Source organism: Phodopus roborovskii, unplaced genomic scaffold (genome assembly GCF_943737965.1).
Source record: "Phodopus roborovskii unplaced genomic scaffold, PHOROB, whole genome shotgun sequence".
NCBI classification, from domain to species: Eukaryota; Metazoa; Chordata; class Mammalia; order Rodentia; family Cricetidae; genus Phodopus; species Phodopus roborovskii.
This window is the reverse complement of record NW_026126525.1, coordinates 24,252,907-24,270,363: the sequence shown is the minus strand read 5'-3', so window position 1 is coordinate 24,270,363 and position 17,457 is coordinate 24,252,907.

Genomic DNA, 17,457 nt, shown 5'->3' with positions numbered 1-17,457 from the left:
CAGTGTCTTCACTCAGAGTAACACTTGTGGGAATCACTTCTAGCTTCCTTTTAGACATGGGAAAGCTGGTTCTGATATGGAACTGGATACCAAACTGTTAGTTTATGGACAAAAAATGTGCATTTAGCTGGGGGGTGTCATTCAGTTGGTAAGGTGCTTGCCCACCTTATGCCTGAAGCCCTGTGCTTGATCCCCAGCATCACATGAAGCAGGTATTGGGGTGCATGTCTGTAATCCTATAATCCCAGTCCTCTGGAGGTACAGCCAGGAGGATCAGAAGTTCAAGGTCATCCCTGACTACATAAAGATTTTGAGGCCAGCCTGAGCCTACATGAGGTCTTTCTAAACTAACACAAACGTATCTACAAAACAAAAATGCTTATAAAAGCCTTTTGGATTTTTTACCTTAAAAGCCCCACACATTTATAAGTTATATGATATAGACAATGTTTTCAGGATCTAATTTGGAGCATCTGAACTTCTTAGGATGTATAGTTATTACAGCTCATCGCATCTACAAGTTGACACTGATAACTATGGTGTATATATTTACATCGGGAGAAAATTTGAAATAATACATGTAAAGTCATGACATTTCAAAAGAAACAATCTACAGCATTGTTAATGGTATAACATAATGAATTATAACAATGCTCCAAAATAGAGAATTTATTTTTCCTTACATTAAAGGGAATATTTTCCATTTTTGTTAATTCCCACAAAGGAAAAAACAGTATATTAAAAAAATCTAACATGATAACCTGGCAGCAAGGTCAGGTCCAGGTGTTGTGAAGGATCACACACACACACACACACACACACACACACACACACACACACACACACACCTTCCTTACTTCCTTAGTGGCTTTGTAATGTATTTTCATTAAACAGAATGTGGTCCACCTTTTAAAACATGTATCAGTAGGAGGTGCAAGTTTATATGTGTTCTCAAATGGATGCTATGGGGGGCACTATCTGTCTGGTTACACAGAATCTCTGACTTAAGGCTACACTAAAACAAGTTTACGAGGCCTGCAGGTGAGCACAATGGCAAGATTACAGTCAAATCCATGGATATATTGCCAGGATGTGGATGCCCGTGAAAAATCACAATTGCAGAATAGTATGAGGATGAGCATAGAAATATTCCTATCGAACACCCTCTGAGCAATTTATCTGAGGCATGATTGCATTGGATCAATCTCCATGGCCAGGTGGAAGGCAGATGAAGATTGTTTGTAGGCAGGTACAAGGAGAAGAATAAACTCTCATGTGCTTGGCTTTCATTCACACTGAGCTAATTGGCAACCATGGGTATCTCATTTTGGTAAAGCATTTGTTCCAAAAATTCATCCAGGTTTAAAAAGTTAAGATGCTTTGTTAATCATTGACTGACTCTTTTCTCTGTAATAACCGAGCTTCAAAATGTTAGCATGCTGTGCAACCATTTGTAGGTTGTGTGCACAGTGAGTATAATGTGGTTGAATGGTCTTGAAATCTCAGAATAGGTAGGATTTAATGTCAGCTCATGTTACTTTTATTTTATTAGAGACTTATTGTTTTAAAAGATCATCAAGATTATATTAATCTCATTTGTGACAAGATCAATTCATACCCTTACTGTTTAATTTGTGTGTGTGTGTGTGTGTGATGTGTATAGTGTATATGTCTGTATGTGTGCACTTGGATGTGCTTGTGCTTGTGTGTGCACCTGTATATTCATGTGTGGAGACCAGAGATAGATGTTGTGTATCCTGCTTAATTATTTCCATCCTTATTCCTGAATTATCATGGTCTCTGTGAACCTGGAGCTTGGTGTTTTGGTGAGACTGGCTGGCTGACCAGTAAGTTTCAGAATCCATCTGTCTCTAGAAGACCCTCAGTTTGTGGTACTGAGGTTGTAGTTGTGCATTGCCATGGTGCTGAGGATTCAAACTCACTCAGTTTCTCATGTTTGTGCACTAATCATTATTTCCCACTGAGCTATCTCCTAAACCCATTTATTCCCATTTTAAAATATATTGTTTAGTATTCGAGAGAAAAGGGTTGTTATAGAACTTATATTTTATATAGTTAACCATTCATCTTGATATAAATATTTGTGGGGATTCTAACATGCAAGATCTTGCCCAGAAAAAAAAAGTTTAAACATGCCTACAGTAATGGATATTTCTCAGATGAATGAAAAAATAGCAAGAATTATTGGCTGTTATTCTTGAAACATTTCAGTTCAAATTCTCATTTAAAACTTTTAAGTTCACCACATTCATGGAATCTAGGTTGGTCCTATGCTGGTTCCCTAGCTATCAGACTGAAATCCATGAGCTTCCCCTTGTTCTGGTCACCAGTTTCTGTGGGTTTCTCCAGCCTGGTCCTTACCTGTTTGCTCATCACTCCTCCCTTTCTGCAACTGGATTCCAGGAGTTTGTTTGGCTCAGGGTTTAGCTGTGGGTCTCCGCTTCTGCTTCCATCAGCTATTAGATGAAAGCTCTAGGATGGCATTTTAAGTCATCAATCTCATTATCAAGGAAGGGCATTTAAGGTAGTCTCTCCACTGTTGCTTAGAGTGTTAGTTGGGGTCATCCTTGTAGATCTCTGGACATTTCCCTAGTGCCAGATTTCTCTTAAAACTTAAAATGGCTCCCTCTATTATGGTATCTGTTTTCTTGCTCTCCTTTATTCTTTCCCTAACTCAATCTTCCTACTAAGTCATACCCAATTCTGCCCTCCTCTTCCTCCTTACTCTCCCCCCCCATGCTCCCAATTTGCTTGGGAGATCTTGTCCCTTTACCCTTCTCCAGGGGACCACATATTTCTCTCTTAGGGTCCTCCTTGTTTCCTAGCTTTTCTAGCAGTGTGGATTGTAGACTGGTAATCTTTTGCTCTATATCTAAAATCCATATATGAGTGAGTACATACAGTGCTTGTCTTTTTGTTACTGGGTTACCTCATTCAGGATGGTTTATTCTAGTTCCATCCATTTGCCAGAGAATTTCAAGATTCTGTGGTTTTATTTCCAGCTAAGTAGTACTCCATGTGTGGGGAGGACCGGGCAGTCTATGGAGCCTCTGGTAGTGGTTCAGTATTTATCCATAGTATATGCATGGACTTTTAGAGCCCATTCCATGTAGAGGGATACTCTTTCAGCCTAGATACATGGGGGAGGGCCTGTGCCCTGCTCCCAGTTATATGACAGACTTTGAAGGTCCCCCATGGAAAGCCTCATCTTCTCTGGGGAGCAGAAAGGGGATGAGATGGGGGTTGGTGAGGGGAACAGGAGAGAGTGGGAGGGTAACATGTAAAACAAACTTGTTTCAAGTTTAAGTAAAAAATTATAAAAAAATCAAGTTTTACATTTGTTTTGATGTGTGTGTGTGTGTGTGTGTGTGTGTGTGTGTGTGTGTACGTGTGTCTTTATGCACATGTCACAATCAGAAGACAACTTAGATGAGGATATTTCTTTTCTTGCACCATCTGCATTCTGGGAACTGAACTCAGGTCATTAAGCTTGGTGGCTAGCACCTTTTCCTGTTAATTTCCCTCACCCATATCATTTAAATATTTTTATGAAATAACTCACACATCTTGTTTAAATATTTACATGGTATTTAACTGCATATTAACATTATGTTTAGGAGGTCTCTATGGTTTTTAAATCCTGTTTACTATAGAAAGCAAGACGATTACATTTAAGGCGTGCTTTGGCACGTCCTTTCATAGTGTTTGCACAGGGTGAAGAAAGTACAGAGAGAACATCAGTGTGTGTTCAGAGAGGAGAGCTGAGTAGGGATGTAGGTAGTACAGTAACAGGAAAGCCTGAGAGTATAGGGAAAGCATGAACATCAGCTTGTGCATCAAAGGTGTCTTCTTGTAAGAAGCAACACTGAAGGTAATTTGAACAATCAATTTGAGTTAGCAATCTGAAGGTGTTAGTTAGTTTGGATGCTCCCAAATAAAGATATTGGTGTTTCATGTATGAGCATGATCAAGACTCTCCATGGAAATGATTTCACAGTTAATACCTACAGCAACTTTATATATACACGTTATAGACTTGGCTAACTAAATCTCAGACTTTACATTTGCTGCTGAAATAATTGGGGTCAGAATGAGAGAGAGAGACAGACAGACAGACAGACAGACAGAGGCAGAGAGAGACAGAGACAGAGACAGAGACAGTCATAAATAGGAGCAGTATGCCATTTGAGTAAGTGGTATTATGGGTAGGAATTAGTTATGAAGGCTACACATTTTAAAGCCTCACATTTTCTTCTTTTGGTCAATAGCCAGAAAGCGATGTTGGGTCACCATACAATGAACTTTCAAAGAGTTGTACATCAATGTACATAGTTCAATAAAATTGTCTGCTAAATGGGCTATGTTGACCTAAAAACAAATAGAATGATTTTTCTTAATAGTGTTTTTCAGAGAAGCCAAGTTTTCCTTGCCATCATTTTTAGAATGCATTTGGTGTAGGGGGAAAAAGGAATGAAATTGTATTGTGAACTTGGAATTGGAATGTGTAAAAAATAATCCCAGCACTGGATGTGAAATGCACAAATATGAGAAAATACAATTGTAGAAAGATCATAACAACATTTTTTTTCTGTAATACATGACACAGTATAATGGAGGAACTGAATAAATGACAAAACAGAGCTCGCTCAGATGAATTAATTTTCAATATACATTTACATGCAATGGCTCAATTGGCCACTGTCTAATAACACCAATAGAGAAGTTTGGGACACAACTTTTGCAACTGTCATTTATGACCATTTGCTTCACGGGGCTTTGGGATGGTGCAATAAATATAAAAGAAATTTCACCCTGCTATATAACCCAAGAAAATTAGGTGCTTTAATAGGTTAAGTGAGTCAGTGCTAAATCAATACAAAAATAGATGATTTGGGTTCATAGGCTGGTCAGCCAAGTTTATTTCCCAGGCATAGTACTCCCTACAAAGAAAGCAATTAATATGCTCACTGAATCAGGAGCATACCTTTATAGGCAAGAGGGAGCATGAAAATAGATCTCCTGGGTGGCAGATTTCATCCAATAGGTACCATTACCCACATTTAAGACCCAATAAAATCCACAGGAAGTTTTGTTCAACACCCAGTAATGATGAGTTTCTTCTCATCACCGAACTGTGGAAACCACACAGAACTGTGTTAAGACTATTGTAAAATTCTTAAGGGATGTTGGCCCCAGATTTTTGCCAGTAATAGTATTATCTGGGGTTATTAGGATGTATCCAATTTTGTAGGTTATATGTCTTAAAGGATTCTTCCCTGTCTTAATTCAATTGTATTTTACATTCTTCAGACCAATCAATTGTGCCTGATCTAGAGCCTCTGAACACACAGAGATGGCTGTATTGTACTTGAAACATAATGGCCACATAACAATAACCATGTCCTAAGTGAGACTCAAGTATTAGAGAAAGAGACACAGAGCTGGATACCCCTAAGTATACTTAACAACAAGAGAGGGTATGCTAAGAAATAAGAACAGCCTATGCAAAGACCCAGGGAGAAACAAGGACAAGCTTTAAAAATGCTCAGGAGTGGGAGGCTTGGCAGATTGCATTTCATGTTTACATAATTTTTCTCTTTTTGTTCCAAAGGTGATGGACTCTTGAGGGACTTTGACAAAGAAGAGGATCATGGAAATTATCTTGATCCAGAAGTATTCACTGCCCTGGATGTACCCTGAGTTAAGCCTTAGTGAAATGCTCCTGACAAATGTGGCCAACTGTGTACATCAAGGGTGTAAAAACAAACAAACAAAAAAACAGCTCTGAGGACAGAAACACATATGACTTCCTTTTTTCCAATCAGAAAATGTAAATTAAAGTAGTCAATATTCAAGTATGAACTGTTAGAGGGAAAATAATGTGTTAAAGTTAGAAATCTGTCTTTAACTTATTAATGCCAGATTGGTACCCGTTCGCTGCACAGTTCTCCCAAGCACCAAAATCAGATACTCTAGAATAAGGAGTGCTCAGTTGTGATCTTTCAATCTACTCATTATCAAGAGGAGAAAGGAATTGAGTAAACACTTTTTGCTTTACATATCACTAGAGAAGATGACCATTGTTTTGGAAGTTGAGCAGACTTGGCTAATAGTCCTATAATAAATAAATATTGCCAAAGATAATCCTCTTAAGAATTTATATCTAAATGTTGATATAGAAAAGCAAACAGCAAAACTTGCTGAGGCAATTTTAAGGAAGATTTAAGATCATCTTCCTAGAAAACTCCAAACACTTGTCAAGTATATAAACTATGCTTTGACTTGAGAAATGTAAAACTCAGAACCCCTAAATTCTGCAGCACCTCTGGCCTCACATATCTGAATGAACTTGCCTTCAGATGCCTGCTCATATTAGAGGCTGCTATTATTGAAAATGGCTGCCACACTGCCTTTTATAACTTGCCTTCTCATGTGTCCCAACTGTTGTCACCTATGCACCAATTTGTGTCATATACTGTGGTTAATATTGTCTGAAATGTGTTACTGTCCACCCCATGTGCTAAAAGAGATGCTTATGGAAAGCAGATTTGTTCATTTTGATTTCTAATTGAGTCGCAGTTCCCAGAAATACCCCCCCCAGTATAGTATATATACAATCATATAACTGGGTGAAAACAGGAACCCAAAAGTCATTATCAGACAACAGGAATCAAGGTCCTTCAAGCCTGGGACAGGGATAAACAGCAGGGTCAAGAAAGAGAAACCAGTATGAAGACTCTTAAAAACAGAGTGTTGTTGAAATGTTTGGGGTAAAATGGAAAATTCAAGCTGTTCTGTAATTTCTACAGTTAGTTATTGGTAGACTAGTTTACTTGACACAAAATGAAAACTTTAAAACTATTAGTAAAAATTGTTTTCATAATTAAAAATTAAGAAAAATGTTTTGAGCAAGACACAAAGAATGAAAAAATATCAGAGGAGGAAAAATAAAGATATGTTGTCAACATTAAGTTAAACATGCCTTATATTAAAAGGCACCATAAGTATAAATGAAATGACAAGTTACAACTCTGTAGAGATATTTGCAGCACATAAGTGACATGGAATTAGAATCCAGAGTAAAATTTAAAAAAAATAAAATAAAAATTACACATCAAAGAAAAAAATGACAACTTGATAGGAAAATGTGCCAACAGTAAAATATGTTAGAGAAAGGGAGAAGTGGAGATACATGAAACATCAGCCATCTCAGCTATCAGCTACGGGGAGACAAATTAAATCCACAACAAGATGCAACTTCACGATTATGCTACCAGGATCATAACAATGAAACTGTCCAAGAACGTCAGTGTTTGACAGTCATGAGAAGCATAATTAACACTTCTTGCTACATGGTCTCTTTAAATTAAAGTAACATGTGGAGGAACTTTTGGAATTATTGATGGAATTTTACATTAATATTAAGTTGTATTAATTTTTTAAAAGTTATAAAATATGATTAAAGGTACATGTTCATTTCTTTAGCTCTGTCCAGCACAGAGGGGAAGAAATCCTGTGCTGCCTTGCTCTTTAGTGCACTTATGCCCTAATGACCAGTGAAATGTGATGGAAGTGACATGTTTCGATTCTAATCCATGCAAGACTTTACTCACTGTCTTACTGTGCTGCAGGGATCTTCTGAGATTATAGTGATGGAAAGTCCTTGTGTAATAAAAACATTCTGAATACTGACCAAGTAGCTACTTTCCAATATCACCTATACTGCAAATAGCAGGCAAATCCTCAAGGGATATGAATTAAAATACTGAGATTTTAGAACTATCAGTTGCTACTATAAAACTAGTTTAGCTTGACCAACAATCTCTGTAATACAGAAAGTATATGTCATATTCTAGAGAAATTATTATATATGTATATAAAAATACAATGATAATGATTGTAAGGCAAATATTTAGAAAAACTCAGTGATCACCAAAACAATAAAAGGTGCATTGTGTTCTAGTTAATGATGTGGAATGAATGCCAATTATGTCTATCAATTAGCATTAATTTTAAGAATTTATTATTAACTAAAATAGTCAAGGTGAGGGTAATATATAAAATAGCATGCATTTCTATGTATTTGTATGCATCAAGATCTTGTAAACACATATGTAAAACTGTATTACTATTTCTCAAACAGATGTCTACTTCAAAATGGTCAGGAAATACATAAGGCATTAAGCATCAGATTCAAGAGTGTAACTCTTTCTGAAAAGGATAAACAATTAAACTTTATTAAAGGAGCTAGCTGTGGTAATCTTACTTCTGAAGCTGAGTAGAAGATGTGTGACAACTTATATTATTTTTCATATTTTATAATCTTAATAAAAATACTAATTATTTACGTGAAAAAATATTAAAGTATATTTTGTGAAGTTTTAGGCTGAGATATGGAGGCCAGGGGAGTGGGTACAGTCTGGGGTTTTTGGGATGGCTTAAAGGTGTTTAGTAGGTTATGGGAGGTTGGTATGCCTTGTTTTGTTAATATCCATGGGAGGCCTGCCCCTTCCTGACCAGAGACAGAGGAGGAGTGGATTGGGCTGTGGGGACAGAAGGGATGTGTTGAGGAGGAACTGGGAGGAGAGGAGGGAGGGGAAACTGAGGATGTAAAGAAAGAAATAAATTAATTAAAAATATTCTGGTAGTGTTAGGTTATCTTTGGAGTTAGCTTTGTACTATGTTGTTTCCATTTCTAATCAACTTCCAAAAGTTGATTAGAAATGGAGAAAGTTTGTAAGACTTTAGGGCAAAAAAATAGTATTATTTATGTACAAATATGTGTGTTTACTAAGGGTGAGCTAGCTGAAAGAAAAAAAATTCCCAAATTTCCATGGATTATCTCAACAGTAACAATTCTTTGTTAGTGTGGTGCTTCAGTGTGGTGAACAACAAACAGACTTTTATGTAGCAATTCCAATACTAAAGCATCTTTGGGTTTTATCAAGCTCCATTTTTAGCATCTTTTCCTTTCACTTGGGGAATTTAAAAAAGCATAACACGGAGATTTCAAAGGTGAGCCATGAAGATGATGATATTGTTGGTCCACATTCCAGAGCTCTCATCACAGTACGAGACATACTCCTAACTAAAAAAGGAGGGGAATAGCAGTCTGTTGAATTCCTAGCAAGCCTTTGCCATACCTTATACAAAGCAAAAGGCTGGTATCTAATAATCACTAATGAATCATCTAATACAAACTTAGAGTTCTAGGTTGCTAATTGATGAGAACATATAACAACATTCACATAATATTTGATTTTGGTATTATAAATATGCCATCAATGAAACAACAAGATGGCTCAGGAGAGAAAGATTATATATATACATATATATCCATTTAAACTAAGTTACCTAATAATGGGGGCATCAGAGCTATAACTGGCCATCTCTTGTCACAAAATGAAGCTCCCAGTATCAGCACTGGGTTACTTTTAATTGAGATGTTTGGCAAAGGGGTTTCATTAGAACCCCCAAACAACCCACTCTGTTGGCAAGACTATAGGCTGCTCTGCATGAACTGACATCTAGGTCCCACTGCTAAATGATATCTACATAACTCATTAATCATAGGGAAATACAACTGGTGCTTACATAGAGCTTTTACTCCCACACATTAATATATTTGTTATAGGACAATGCTCTACACACTATCAAAGGAAAAACAATAAACTCCAACCCAGCCACAAACCCTTTGATTGATAGTGTTGTCCTTCCTGCCAGATATGCTAGTGTGATAATGGCATATAGCTTGTGAGAGTAACTAACCAATATCTGATTTGACTCAAGGCCATCTCCATGGTATGGAACCCATACCCAACGCTGCTTAGGTTACCAAGAAACTAAGACTGGATAGCAGAGGTAAAACTAAATACTATAGTTTTGTTAAAAGAATGTAGCAATACAATGACTCCTAATTGCATCATATGATAGTCATGGGTCAATGTTTTGCTCAGATATTATCAGAGAAGCTTTCTCCTGCAGCAGATGAAAACACATACAGAGTTCCACAGCCAGACATTATGCAGAATGAGAGACCTAGAGCACACACACAGTACTTTAAAGGATGTCTCCATCAAATCCCTTTCCCCAGGGCTCAGGTAGCCCAGCTGAAGAAGAGGCAGAAAGAATGTAAGAATAAGAGGGGATAGAGGACACCAAAAATCAAGGCCTCAAAACCAACATGATTAAGTATGTATGAATTCACTGAGACTTAGGCATCATACACAAGACCTGCACAGATCTGTACCCAGTGGGGTATTAGAGCTAAAAGAAGTGGACACAAGTCTCCAACCATAACCCAGAAGCAATCTACAACTGATAAACACTTGGAAATAAAATTTTAGTTTCCTTCAAGGGAGTCTTAAGGGGGAAAGAAATTACTGTTCAGAGTAGGCTGCATGGCCAGCAGTGGATAGCCAGCATAGAACAAACTCAATAGCAAATTAGGAAGTTCTTTGACTTAATAGGCTTCCTTGTCAGGTATTTTCCAATTTTTATTTTAAACACACACACACACACACACACACACAGATGTATTTCCTGTTTCTTCTTATCCTACAAGTCCTTTCGGTATTTATTATGGATTCCTATTTATTGATTTTATGTTATTCAGAAGTATGAGAATGAGTGAGTTTCTGGTTTTTTTTTTTTTATATATATCTTTCCTTGAACCCTTTTCCTTCTGCTTGTGTTTTTTTTCTATTCCAATCTCAGTGATAGTTTTTTTTTATCATATATTTTATTGTTACTCCTTAGAAGCCTGTTAGATTCCTAATGAGAGATGGAAAGTGGGTGGATCCAGATGGAGGAACTGGGAGGATTAGAGGAAGGAGAAATATATATATATATATACACACACACACACACACACACACATATATATATATATATACATATACATATGCATATATGTATATGATGTGTTGTGAAAATTATTTTTAGTAGAGGAAAAATATTAAAAATAAAAGATCAAAATCAAAAAATTTGTAATAAAAATCAGTCAAATGAAAAATAAAGCATAATTAAAATATACTAGGTTTAAAAAATAAAATAAGTCTATTTTAAAATATATTGTCACTGACCCTGATAGTTTGAATTTGAGCCTCAGGACTTATATAAAACAAGGAGAAAACAAACTATCACAAGTTTTCCTATGGTCTCCACATACACATTGTGGCATGTGTGCACATCAGCACACACACAAGCACACACACACACACACAAATAAACTAGGCCCAGAATAATTCATCGCTGGAAATAGCAATGGTATTGGAGAGTAATGAACATGGAGTTAATGTCACTGTGACTAGTTTTTCTTGTACTGACTTCACTGGTCATGGAAATGTGAGGAAGTATTTTAACTTGTTTGTATTAATTCTTCATTGAGCAGACAGCATATGGAGAGACCAAGAAAAGACTGTGTTTTCAGGGTCTTACTTGTGCTTTTACAAACTCATTGTAATTCAGGCCATATAAAGTTGATTATTATCCTTTCAAGGTCTGTGAAGAATTGCGCTGGAATTTTAATGGGGATTGCATTGAATCTGTAGATTGCTTTTGGCAAGATAGCCATTTTTACTATATTCATCCTACCTATCCAAGAACATGGGAGATCTTTCCATTTTCTGGTAGCTTCTTTAATTTCTTTCTTAAAAGCCACAAAGTTCTTATTAGATAGGTCTTTCACTTGTTTGGTAAGTTGTAAGAAGTATGGGTTTTTCCCGCCTGCCGCCGCTGGTCTTGTCCCGCTGCTGTGCCAGCCCCAAATAATGCACAGAGACTCTGTATTTGATATAATGCTGTTAGCCAGGTACTAGTTTCTTATCAGCTAGCTCTGCCTTAATTATTAACCCATTTCTGCTGATCTATGTATTTCTCTTACCGGGGAGCCGGCCGGCATACTGCTTTCTCCAGACTCTCCATCTTGACTCCTCCTTCCTCTTTCCTCCTTGTCTCCTAGTCCCTCCTATCTTCCTTTTTTATTGGCCAACAGTGTTTTATTCATTAAACCAGTATGAGAAACATATGCAGAATGACATCTCCCATCAGTAAGTGTTACCCCAAGATACTTTATGTTGTTTGTGGCTATGTAAAGGGTGATGTTTCTCTGATTTCTTTACCAGTCTCTTTGTCATCTGAATAAAGTAGGACTATTGATCTTTTTGAGTTTATCTTGTATCCTGCTAGTTTGCTGAAGGTGTTTATCAGCTATAGGAGTTCCCTGATAGAGTTTTTTTGGATCACTTATGTAAACTATCATATCATTTGAAAATAGAGAAAGTTTGACTTCTTCCTTTCCAATTTGGATCCCCTTGATCTCCTCTTTTTGTCTTATAGCTTTAGCTAGAACTTCAAGTACAACATTGAAGAGATATGGAGAGAGAGGGCAGCCTTGTCTTGTTCCTGATTTGAGAGGAATCGCCTTAAGCTTCTCTCCATTCAGTTTGATGTTGGTTGTTTGTTATTGTATATTGCTCTTATTATGTTTAGGTATGTTCCTGTTATCTCTGATCTCTCTAAGAACTTTATCATGAAAGGGTGTTGACTTTTGTCGGAGGCTTTTTCAGCATCTAGGGAGATAATCATATGTTTTTTTCTTTTTCAGTTTGTTTATATGGTAGATCACGTTGATCGATTTTCATTTTTAAACCGTCCCTGCAATCCAGGGATGAATCCAACTTGGTCATGGTGGATGATTTCTTTGATGTGTTCTTGGATTCGGTTTGCCAGTATTTTATTGAGTATTTTTGCATCGATGTTCATCAGGGATATTGGTCTGTAGTTTTCTTTCTTAGTTGTGTTTTTGTGTTGCTTGGGTACCATGGTGATTGTGGCCCCATAAAAAGAGTTTGTTAATGAACCTTCTGTTTCAATTGTGTAGAACAATTTGAGGACTATTGGTATTAGCTCTTCCTTGAATTTCTGGTAGAATTCTGCACTGAAGCCATCTGGCCTTGGAATTTTTTTGGTTGGAAGGCTTTCAATGACTGCTTCTATTTTGTTGGTGTTTGTAGTTCTATTTAAGTGATTGAGAGTTTTTCTGGGTTTAGTAGCCTGGGCTGGCATCCGTGGACTCTTAGTATTCGTAGAACATCTATTCAGGAATTTCTGTCCTTGAGAGTTTCCATGGAGAAGTAAGTTGTAATTTTGATAGGTCTGCCTTTATATGTTACTTTTACTTTTTCCTTCGGTGCTCTTTCTATTCTTTTAATATTCTTTCTTTATTCTGCATGTTAGGTGTTTTGATTATTATATGTCTAGGTTTTTTTTTTTTTTTTTTTTTTTTTTTTTTTTTAGTCCAACCTATTTCGTGTTTGGTATGCATCTTGGACTTTCATGGGCATGTCCTTCTTCAGATTGAGAAAATTTTCTCAATGATTTTGTTGAATATGTTTTCTGCACCATTGAGATGGGCTTCTTCACCTTCCTCTATGCCTATTATTCCTAGCTTTGGCCTTTTCATGGTGTCCCACATTTCCTGGATGTTTGTGTTAAGGATTTATTGGATTTATGATTTTCTTTGGATGAGGATTCTATTTCCTCTAGTTTATCTTCCATGCCTGAGATTCTCTGTTCCATCTCTTGAATTCTGTTGGTTATGCTTGTGTATGTAGTTCCCAATCATTTGCCCAGTTTTTCCATTTCCAGCATTCCTTCAGGTTGTGTTTTCTTTATTGTCTATATTTCAGTTTTCAAGTCTTGAACCATTTCCTTCACCTGTTTAATTGTTTTTTCTTGGCTTTCTACATTTTCTTTACGGAATTTCTTCATTTCTTCCAATTTTTTGTTTGTTTTTTCTTCCATTTCTTTAAGTGATTTTCTCACATCGTCTTTGAAGGCCTGTATCATTTTTATGATGATAATTTTAAAGTTGTCTCTTCTGCTACATCTTCTTTGGGGAGTTCAGGTGTAGTTTGTGTAGAGTCCTTGGATTCTGGTGGTGTTTTGCTTGTTTTCCTATTGTTAGGTGTTTTCTTGTATTGCGGTCTTCCCATCACTTCTTCCAGTAGGTGTAGGTGGGGTCTCTCTCTCTATGGTACTCCCCAGATGGGCTTAGGTGGGCAGAGGTTCGATGTCTGTAGCTCTGTGTTTTCCAAGCTTTCTAGGATGTCTCTCCTCAGGCAGGGACCTGGCGATGGGTGTTAAAGATAGGCTCCAGCAGAAGACCAGAGATGGGGGGCTCAAAGATCCTGAAGGCTGGGACTCAGGATGTTGTGTTCCCTGATAGGCAGATCTAGCCTAGGCCTGGCACGCTCCAGCTGAGGCCTCTTTAGCAGTGGCCTGGTGATGGAGGTCAAGGATTGAGCCTGCAGGAACTCTTAGTGGTCCCATGGAGATAGGCAGATCTCTGGGAGGGCCCAGAACTCCAGTAGAGGAGCAGTGGTGGGGGTCAGAGACTAGGCAGGTGGAAATTAGGGGTGGTATTGTATGGATAGGCAGGTCTAGTGTGCTCAGAGCAGCTCCAGGAAGTTCCCAGGAGGTGGCAGGATTCTTGGCTCCACCCTCTGTCCCAGTGCTCAACCAGAGTGGTAGGACAGTGGGCAGGACAGGGCACAGGGTAGAGGGAGGGTATGCCCTTGGTATGGGTGGGTGGGTGTATATTAGAACTCCAAGAGCATTCTTGATGAGGATAGGACACAGGGGGAGCAAGATCTGAGGCCAATTCAGGGAGTTCCCAGGGAAGGGTATGTGGGGATTCCACCCTAATTGGTCCCAGACTCACCTCTAGCCAAGGCCTAGCGATGGGGTCAAAGACGAAGGGGGTCAAAGACTAGGCTGATACTCAGGATGTTTCTGCACCAATGGGCAGATCTAGCTGGGGCCTGGCACTCTCCAGCTGAGGCCTCTTAAGCAGAGGTCCAGCGATGGGGATCAAGAATCCAGACTGCAGGAACTCAGAGTGGCCCCGCAGGGATAGGTGGATTTCTCAGAATTCTATTATTTCTATTTGGAATCATTTGACAGGATACTTTCATCAGTGACATGCCAATGATTGATATATATATATATATATATATATATATATATATATATATATGCAAATTTTTGCATATGCATAATATATAACACCCCCCAGAACAATTAAATTGCATCAATTATCATATATCTCTTTTTAGAAGAAAAGCAAATCTGTCTGGAACTAAATGTGTTCATTCACAAATCTCAGTTTTTCCTTGCATAGTACATTCCCTCGTGTTATTTTTCATCTAATCCATGACTCCAAATGAACCTCACAACATAACACCGTTAATGACACTTAGCACTTACATAGTGCATTCCATCTCATTGTACTGCACATACATGTTAAACAATTAATTTACACTTAAGGAACTCAGCAGTATATAACTCCAATTCTTATGAGGAGCAAATTCTTCATTATTTTTTGATGATGTAGATTAATTTGTCTTTAAGGGGTATATTTCCATTGTCATATAAGAGGAATAATGTTCATAGCCAGAAAGTATATGAGGCTATAACTGGTTTTTACAGATGATTAAATGCTTGGGTAGAAGCAGAGGCTTTTGATGACTGCTAGAACCATTTATGACCTCATATACTACTCTACTGAGGGACATTAGACCTTAAATAACACCAACTGTGTGCTTTTACTCAAAGAAGAAGAAAGAAAAATAAAATGCCTATTTGGTTGTTAAGAAAACAAAAACAAAAACAAACAAACGAACAACCCACATATAGAGAAATCTATGGAAATATTATAAATATACATAGATGAGATTATATTTAGTGAAGGTTCTGCAAGATATTTGGGAGCTAGGGTATAATTTGATGGCTGTCTAGGTAGCACTTAGAACAGTTACAGAGAAATTCTTTTATCTACATGCATAAAAAGAACATGGAGTTTGTAACAGGCCCTGGCATCACTCACTGTTGTATGGATCCCTCAACATTTACACAAAGTGACATTGGTGTTTATTGCTTAACTGATTACACTGTGCATGAACATAGATTCTCAAGCTTGAAAACCTACCCAGATATTTCAAAGAATGCCATTGGATAGCCTGTTTGGGGCAAGGATCTAAATAGTGAATGGGAAAATGTAGGCAGGGAAATGCAAGGAAGACAAAGGAACTGCACATGCCACTTTCAAATGGATCTAGTAGAACACATATATTGTTTCTCATGTTGCCACTTAACCATGTTCACAGGGCTGTTATCTTTTCTATGATTTTACTATTTTTTAAGTATACACTCCTGATTCACATTTCTCTGATTAAAAAAAGAGAGAAGAGGTTAAGAGGAAGATGGTCTGCAGATGAATGTGAATAACAAACTTACAATAATTATAGAGAAAGGATAAGAAAGGAATGGAGGTGCTGGATAGTTTCAATTTTATTTTGTGTACGTGAAACACTGTCATAGTTTCTGGCCTTATAAAGTAATGTATAATAAAATCATAATAAATAATATACATTGTTATGGTGTCAAAATACATTTATAATAAAAAAGAAAATAGTAAATTATGTACCATTCCTTATTTACTCATAATAATCCTACCAAGAAAGTTTGATTATTATTAATTTACAGATTAAGAAATTGAGATTACATTTTATCAAGTGTTGTGGTTTGAATAGGGAAGGTCTTCACAGGTTTGTGCATTGCTTGCACCTATTTTGGGAGATGCTGTAGATTCTAGAACTGGAGCTGGAAAAAGCCCACTGGTGTGTACCTTTGAAGGTTATAAATGCCCAGTTGACTCCTTGCTCTGCTTCCTGGTCACGATGATGTGAGTTGCTTTGTTCTGCCAGACCTAGGATGGACAGAAAGTTCAACTGAATGATTGACAGAAGCCTCTGAAAATTTGATTGAATAAAACTCGCCTAGTCATTTTGGTCTGATATTTGGTTTTGTTCAATAAACAGTAACGGATACAGTAAGAATCTGGGGATGGAGCAATCTATATGTAAACCCAGTTGGTATGATTCCTGTGGTTTGACTTTTAACAAAATGACAGGTTTCAGAAATTTCAGAAATTAATATTCTGGTTTTCTGTGTCAGATCATCTGAAAGATTCCCTTAGCTGCATGGAAACTCGTTTAACTTTCATGACAATGATGTCACATAGGTACAGCTACTCCAAATTTACATATGAGAAAACTGGGGTGCAGAGGTTATGTAACTCATCCAAGATTATCCCATAGGTTCTCATGTGGAACCAATAATTTTTCACATCCACTTCAGAGCTCACTCAAAGATCAATGGGTCTTATAGTGTTTCTTTAGTACATGGCTAGTGGCTTAAATACAAATTGAAGTTTAATGCTAATATATATTTTCTAGTCCCAGAAGAATATGTGAATTGTTAAAGTATACATGATACAATAATGGTCTAAGAAACACCTTAGATGGTGTATCAATGGTATCTTAGGTTACTCCGCATGCCTAAATTCATTGAAGTTGTTTGAAATGGTTGAAT